Below are 8,865 nucleotides of genomic sequence, written 5' to 3' on the forward strand. Positions count from 1 at the left end.
TAAGATTTAATTGAGTAATTTTTATTTTCTTTATCTCTCTTAATAATTTATAATTATTCTATGAATTATCAATCAATTAATAGGTGAACACCTTATCTCCAACTTTTATTAAACCTTGATGTTACTTGCCGTCTGTATTCATCGTATACGTATTTTGTCCATATTTAAAAGGTAATTTTTTTTTTTCTTCCTGCTCTACTTCTTCTTCCTCCATAACCACCACTGACCATCTAGCCACCACTACCGCTGTTATAACGGATGTGAGGAAGAACAAATAATGAATGCAAAAACAATAAAATCAGACACCAGAATTACGTGGTTCACCAAATTGGCTACGTCCACGGCAGAGAGAGAGAATATTTTATTATGAGAAGAAACCAGATTACAGAGAGAACAGAGTGTTTTTCGTAGTGTAAAAGATAGGTTAAAATAACCTATTTATACAACCCGCTCAAAAACGCGTTTTCCGCGTCTTTTCCCGATCCGCCCGGGCGAAATCCGCCCGACCGGGCGGTCCCCAGTTCTCCCAACGTTTACGCGCCCGACCGGGCGAGACCGCCCGACCGGGCGAAACAAACGTTTCCCAATTGCTCCCGCGCCCGACCGGGCGAGGTTCGCCCGACCGCCCGGGCGAGACGCAGTTTTGCGTCTCTCGTGCATTTCGTCGAACACTTCTTGAGCACCACAATTCAAGGCATATTCTTACAAATCTCCACCTTGACTTGAATTCTCTCATAATCACCAGAAAACCAGATGCATTGATCACAACGCCCAGAATCTCCCAAACACCAGATTTGTCCCAAAAGACAACCAGACCAGATTAGTCCCTAAGGACTCCAGAATTGCCCCAAGAGGGCAACTAACAATCACGAAATTAAGTAAGTCCAAGCAATGTTGGAACTTACTCTGCGGAACCGGCTTGGTGAACATATCAGCAGGATTATCAGCAGTTCCTACCTTCTTCACCTTAATCCTTGTCTCACTCCTCAGAAAATGATATCTGACATCAATATGTTTAGTCCTCTCATGATGGACTTGATCCTTTGCTAAACATATTGCACTTAAGCTGTCACAGAACACAGTTGCTTGATCATGATGTAGACCCAAATCACTGATTAACCCCTTTAACCAGATCCCCTCCTTAGCTGCTTCTGTCAAGGCCATGTACTCTGCCTCAGTAGTAGACAAAGTTACAGTAGGTTGTAAAGTTGCTTTCCAACTCACCACAGAACCACCAAGAGTAAACACATATCCAGTCATAGACCTTCTACCATCTACATCTCCAGCATAATCAGAATCAGAATATCCTGCAACTAAGCAAGCCATATCACCTCCATAAATGAGACCAATATCTGACGTACCTCTAAGGTACCGAAAGATCCTCTTGACTGCCTGCCAATGCTCCTTACCAGGATCACCCATGAACCTACTAACCACACTGACTGCATGTGCAAGATCCGGCCTAGTGCAAACCATAGCATACATCAGACTCCCTACTGCACTAGCATACGGAACCCGACTCATGTACTCCTTCTCCTCAGCCGACTTAGGTGCAAAAGCCACAGACAAATGACTATTCGAAGCACTTGGAGTATCTATAGGTTTTGCTGTTGACATGCCAAACCTTGACAATATCTTCTCAATATAACCCTTCTGTGACAAGAAAAGTTTCTTCTGAGTCCTATCCCTATAAATTTCCATCCCCAAAATCTTCCTTGCTGCACCCAAATCCTTCATTTCAAATTCAGCACTGAGAAGTTCCTTCAATTTCTGAACATCTGACTTGTTCCTGGCAGCTATCAACATATCATCCACATATAGCACTAAGTAGATGAAAGACCCATCTGTCAGCTTGTTATGATACACACAACAATCATATGAGCTCCTGTTGTAGCCTAGCTTCATCATATAGCTATCAAACTTCTTGTACCATTGCCTTGGAGACTGCTTTAGCCCATATAAGGACTTCTTCAACTTGCAAACACTGTTTTCTTTTCCTGGAACCTGAAACCCATCTGGTTGAGCCATATATATCTCCTCCTCCAACTCTCCATGTAAGAAAGCTGTTTTTACATCTAGCTGCTCAAGCTCAAAATCCTGATGTGCAACTATCGCTAGTAGCACCCTGATGGAAGTATGTCTGACTACAGGCGAAAAAATCTCATTATAGTCTACACCCTCCCTTTGTGTGAACCCTCTTGCAACCAGTCGAGCCTTATACTTGACCCCTTCTTCAGATGTCATCCCCTCCTTTTTCTTGAAAACCCATTTACAAGTAACAATTTTTCTCCCTGAAGGCTTAGACACAAGCTCCCAAGTCTCGTTCTTATGAAGTGACTCCATCTCTTCCCCCATTGCAGCAAGCCAATGGGTAGACTCCGTACATGTAACTGCCTCCCTATAGGTTGATGGCTCATAGACATCCACCTCTTCAGCGACCTGCAGTGCATAAGCTACCATATCTTCAAACCCATATCTACTTGGAGGTTTACCAAAATTTGTCCTTATAGGACGTTCCCGTGCCAGGCTAGGCGCCTCCTCACTAGCGTCGAAGATGATGGTTCTTCAGAACCAATGTGTTGATGATCATCACTCTCATCATGAGTGACTTGCTGCTCCACCTGTTTATCAACACTACTACTATTGACACTCATGGACATCACAGTAGGATTAAACATAGAATTTTCATCAAAGACTACATTTCTACTAAGTATAACCCTTCCTCAGAGGACCAGATTCTATAACCCTTAACTCCATCTCCATAACCCACAAACACTCCCTTTTAGCCCTTGGTTCTAATTTTCCTTCATTCACATGATAGTAACATTACAACCAAAAACTCGCAAATTGAGTATCTGCAGGCTTACCTGACCACATCTCATATGGTGTTTTGAGATTGATCCCAGAATGAGGTCCACGATTTATCAAATAACATGCTGTATTGACAGCTTCTCCCCAGAACCTTCTTGTCATACCAGCATTAGAGAGCATGCACCGAGCTCTCTCCAGAAGTGTCTGATTCATCCTTTCTGCTACACCATTCTGCTGTGGTGTATTTCTGACAGTGTGATGCCTAGCAATCCCTTCAATTTACAGAACTCATTGAACTCAGACAAACAAAATTCCAGACCATTATCAGTTCGTAGCCTTTTGATCTTCTTCCCAGTTTGATTTTCCACTAATGCCTTCCACTGCTTAAAATATTGAAAGCTTCACCTTTTGACTTCATGATAATCAACCAAGTCATTCTTGAATAATCATCGATAAAAGAAACAAAATACCTGTGACCTCCCAAAGACTCCACGCGTGAAGGACCCTAACAATCAGAGTGGATATAATCCAGAGTACCTTTTGTTCTATGAATGCCCTTAGGAAACTTGCTACGATGTAATTTCCAAAAACAATGCTCACAAAACTCCAGGTTTGTGACCTTATGGCCACATAGAAGATCTGCCTTGGAGAGGATTTGCATTCCTCTCTCACTCATATGACCAAGTCTCATGTGCCATAGCTTGGTCATATCCTCCTTCTGAACCTCAGACGATGCAAAGAAGCTGAACCTGAGATAGTAGAACCCTGCAGAACATACAAAGTACTACGCTTGACCCCCTTAAAACCTCCTTTGAACCCTTGCAAACATACACAATCCACCACTCCCTCTGAAACTGAAACCCTTACTGTCTAGTAGACTAAGTGAAATCAGATTGTTGGTCATCTGTGGAACATGCTTAACATTTTTCAAAGTATAGATAATATCATCATGAGTCCGGATCTTGATAGAGCCTATTCCAACTATCTTACAGACTGCACTGTTAGCCATCGAAATATTTCCCCCATCTACCTGCTCATAAGTAGTAAACCACTCCCTATGAGGACTCATATGATATGACGCTCCAGAATCAAGAACCCACACATCACTATATGTTTTCTCATTTGCCACTAGAGCAAGGTCATCCTCAGAATTCGAATTTTCTGCTGCAACAGCAGCAGAACCAGAACCAGACCCAGATTTGTTCTCCTGATGCTTCTTTTTAGGACATTCCTTCTTCCAATGCCCCTTTTCCTTACAGTAGTTACAGATATCATTAGGTTTAGGACCCCCTTTAGAATTTCCAGATTTCTTAAAATTCTTTTTACCTGTCCTTTACCACCACTACTACTGGCCACTAACCCAGAAGACTGACTTTCTTACTACTACCAGATGCCTTATGGCGCAATTCCCTAGTATGCAAAGATGATCTAACTTCTTCTAGGGACACAGAATCTTTACCAACAATGAAAGATTGCACAAAATTTTCATACGATATAGGTAAAGAAACAAGCAGAATTAAAGCGGCATCCTCATCCTCCACCTTCACATCAATATTACGCAATTCTAATAAAATTGTATTTAATTGATCAAGATGATCTCTAAGAGGCATACCTTCCTGCATACGCAGGCTGAACAGACGTTGCTTCAAAAGCAACTTGTTGGTTAGAGATTTTGTCATGTACAAACTCTCAATTTCAACCACAGACCAGATGCGGTTTCCTCCTCCGCGACTTCAGTGATTATGTCATCTGCCAGCACAACATAATCGTTGAATGAGCTTTCTCCTCCAGAACGGCCATCTCAGCGGTGACTAAATCCGTTGCTTTCTTTGCCAACGGTGCCCAAACCCCTGTTGCTTCAGTAACGCCCGCATCTTGATCTGCCACAGACTAAAACTATTCCTCCCAGTAAATTTATCGATTTTGACATTCACTCCAGACATCTTTCTCACACAGATCGAAAAAACCTAAGCTCTTGATACCAATTTGTTATAACGGATGTGAGGAAGAACAAATAATGAATGCAAAAACAATAAAATCAGACACCAGAATTACGTGGTTCACCAAATTGGCTACGTCCACGGCAGAGAGAGGAATATTTTATTATGAGAAGAAACCAGATTACAGAGAGAACAGAGTGTTTTTCGTAGTGTAAAAGATAGGTTAAAATAACCTATTTATACAACCCGCTCAAAAACGCGTTTTCCGCGTCTTTTCCCGATCCGCCCGGGCGCCCGGGCGAAATCCGCCCGACCGGGCGGTCCCCAGTTCTCCCAGATACGTTTACGCGCCCGACCGGGCGAAACAAACGTTTCCCCAGATTGCTCCCGCGCCCGACCGGGCGAGGTTCGCCCGACCGCCCGGGCGAGACGCAGTTTTGCGTCTCTCGTGCATTTCGTCGAACACTTCTTGAGCACCACAATTCAAGGCATATTCTTACAACCGCCACCTCCAAATCCCACCCTTACAGCCCCTACCCCTCACCTCACCTCCCGGCTCCCACCACCCCCACTCCAATTAACCTCCTCCTATCCTCCCTTTGTCGCCCGTGCCCGGCCCCTTCGCCTCCCTCGCCCCCCCCCCCTTTCGTCTCCCTTCGTCCCTGCCCCTCTTCCCCGGTCACCTAAAAAAATAGATTCGACTCATGCTAAAAAATTATAAAATTTTTACATTTTTGAGGGAAAATAAAAATTATGAAATATATATAAAATACTAAGGATTTTTTAACTACAATAATACAAACTTTTGTCCGTTCTCTCGCAATAATACAAACTTTGATTCTTTTTTAATAATACACACTTTACATCAAAATTCCTCTAGTAGGTCAAGTTGACTTGTAACCGGTAAAACAGGTCAAAAAAATTACAAAATGATCTTTTTTCTTTCTCCCTCCTTTCCCAACCCCCACCCACGTGAACCACCTCGGCTTGTTACCTCCTACAACAAGTTAACAACAGGTATTGCCCTACTGTAGGAATTTTGATCAAAAGTTTGAATTATTAAAAAATAATCAAAAGTTTGTATTATTATGAGAGAAGGGGCAAAAGTTTGTATTATTCTTGTTAAAAAATGATATTTAATAAATACAGACGGTAGGTAGTCAACCTTGTTTAATTAGATATATTGAAAAATCACGTGATAATCAATTAGACTCGGACATCTCATTCCTCAAGCCCACTACATTAACACGAAAAAAATCCTATTAATTATACTTTTTTTTTGTCATTTCAATATTTATTGTAATTTCTTATACATGATTACTCTTCATAATAATAGAATCCCTTGGACCACTTTTGTAAGAAGCATGGTCCAAATGAAGTAGATTAGGTTTGATGTAGGGTTAGTTTCCTCATTAATTATTGCTTTATGCATGCATATTCCTATTATATAGACCTTTGCAGCTTACAAGATAAAGGACAAATAGTTTCGTGATAGTGTCATATAGAGTGAGTATTAATAAATGCATTTATGAATTATAGTAGGCCATGTTTTAGTTCACTTTCAAGGGTGTTTTGCAATAGTAATTTTTGAGTTTCGACCTAACTTCCATTAGAGAGAAAACCTTCAAGTAGATTAATGACTCCTGATAAAATAGAGAGACGTTTTTGCATTAAGTAAATTCTTAATCCACTTTTAAAGATGGAGAATCTGATCCTTGCCATATCAAGCAATTAACGCATACATGCACTACAAAAAAAGAGCACCGTTTTTAATAACTCAACCGTAATCAATTAAAGTTTTCATGATACCTTGTTCCCCTTGAGAGTGGAATAGAGAGTATTATACTACTATAATGGTGCAGTAATTAGACCTAACAAACTTTGAACCGAGTTAAAATCGATCTAATATAATACTCTCTCTGTTTCAAAATATAAGGCATTCAAAATTTGATCCGAACCCAAATTTATATCATCGGACTCGGTACCGATTTGATCGATCGTTTTGCTAAGTCTACGGAGGTTGTATAAAGTTGAAAACTTTGAAAAGTGAAAAACACTCGAGTAATTGAGTTATTATCCAATTTATCAAATTCCACAGTGATATTGTTCATTACATTCGTTCATATTTTTTTGAAAGAGAAAACTTCATTAATTGAACGCCGAACGATATCTACAATAGGTATTAAAAAAAAACAAGATATATATACAATTAACTTCGTTTTCGATGAAACTACAATAATGAACCAGATGATCGAAAGATCGAATATTGTGACTCAAGTCCCTTGTATTCAATCAACTACAAATTAAACCGTCTATCATTTGACATAGTTTGAAGAAGAACATTTTTGATCTACCCATGCTGATTGCATCCAATGTTCCACTACCTTCATGTTGATAGTCTTGAACTTCTATTAATGAAAACAATTTCTTGTACCTACTAATAAACACTCTAGATTCACAAACCCCATAGGAGAGAAAGAGACCTCCACAACAGAAAAGAGTAGAAGACTAAACTTCCCATAGCAGCGCACTAGAAACTCACATAAAGTAGACTAACTTATTCAACAAACAAAAGAACAAACTAGAAAGTGAAAGCAATTAGGAGAGAAAAAAGGGATTATCATGGATGAGATCATTCATTATTCATAGAAGCCCTAACTGATTAAGGAAAAAGGGGAAAAAAAAAACAGGGAGGCTAGCTAGATAAACTAGTTTAGGGTTTAGATTATTCTTAAGAAACCGTTGATTTCGTTACATTCATTTTTAATTATGATCTTATTGTACTCTACTACAAATTGCTTAACCTTATTTTTATATATAATAATAAAAGCTCGTGATGTTTAAGGACTTATTTAAAATATCTTAACAACTTTGTTTTTTGAATTGAAGTTGTAGTTACGAAAATTTTATTAAATGTCACATCATCACTAAAGATTATAACACAAACATACAAAAATCAATAAAATATTATTTTGTTTACATGTTTTAATCTATTTCGTAAATCTAAAATTTATATTTACAGAAGTATATTGTTGTTCCCCGCAAAACTTTTAAGAATCTCACTAACATTTCCTATTTTCTATATGCACTTGATATTCTTCAATAAAATGGTTGTTCCTTATACCAAAAGCATATTGATATTAACAAAAGGTTTACGAACAGTACAAAATACGTACTTTCGATTGCATATTTTAAAATTGTTTTGCAAGGACACGTTTAAAATTGTGTTTAAAAATAAGTGCTGATAGTCTAGTTATATACTCCCTTCGTTTTATTTTAATCTATACAATTTGACATTTTACACTATTCACAAATTTCACTTTGACCATCATTTGTGATTTATACGCGGATGAAAATTTAGTCATGTCTTGTTAAATTCATCATAACATGTATTTTATTAATATGTACTTTTTATAATTTTTATAAATACAAAACCAAAAATATATGTCCTTATAGTTTTACATTGGCATGCGTAAAAAATGTAAACGTGTAGATTAAAATGAAACGGAAAGAATATAAAATACCTTACATTATAATATTTATTCTCCAATATATTCTAGGGCGTTACAAGAATCTTTGCTACACTAGTTCACTATCAAAGATGGGAATTTTTTATCGATTAATTCCTACTTCCACTTACATATTCTCTTAGTGGTTCTATAGTCTATTTAAAGCTTGAGAACAGCATCTGTATGTTCCCACATGGGGGATAACAACCTAAAAATGTCTACCTTGTATGGAGGGGAAAGCTTGGATAAAAGATGATTTAATGAGTGATTATCTAATCAGATTTCACAATATAATGATTTACATTTGAGCAAATGAGAAATAGTATATATTGTTGTATACTGTTCAATGAATATATTTATATATATTTGCACCAACAAATGTAGTCATGTCAACAACAAAAATGAAAAAGCAAGCATACCTAATGAGATTTTTTACTTTAAAATAGTTTAATATTAAGTGCAAATTTTTTCTCTATGTATATAACTAGTATTGAAATCCGGACAAATGACTGTTCTTTTCGTGGAGAAGGGATAGACTTTTGATATTTACACATACACCCTATTTGAATGTATTTTTATTTGATATAAAACAACAAAAGTTGTAA

The sequence above is a fragment of the Beta vulgaris genome, chromosome 3, assembly GCF_026745355.1.
Source record: "Beta vulgaris subsp. vulgaris cultivar EL10 chromosome 3, EL10.2, whole genome shotgun sequence".
Taxonomy (NCBI): domain Eukaryota; kingdom Viridiplantae; phylum Streptophyta; class Magnoliopsida; order Caryophyllales; family Amaranthaceae; genus Beta; species Beta vulgaris.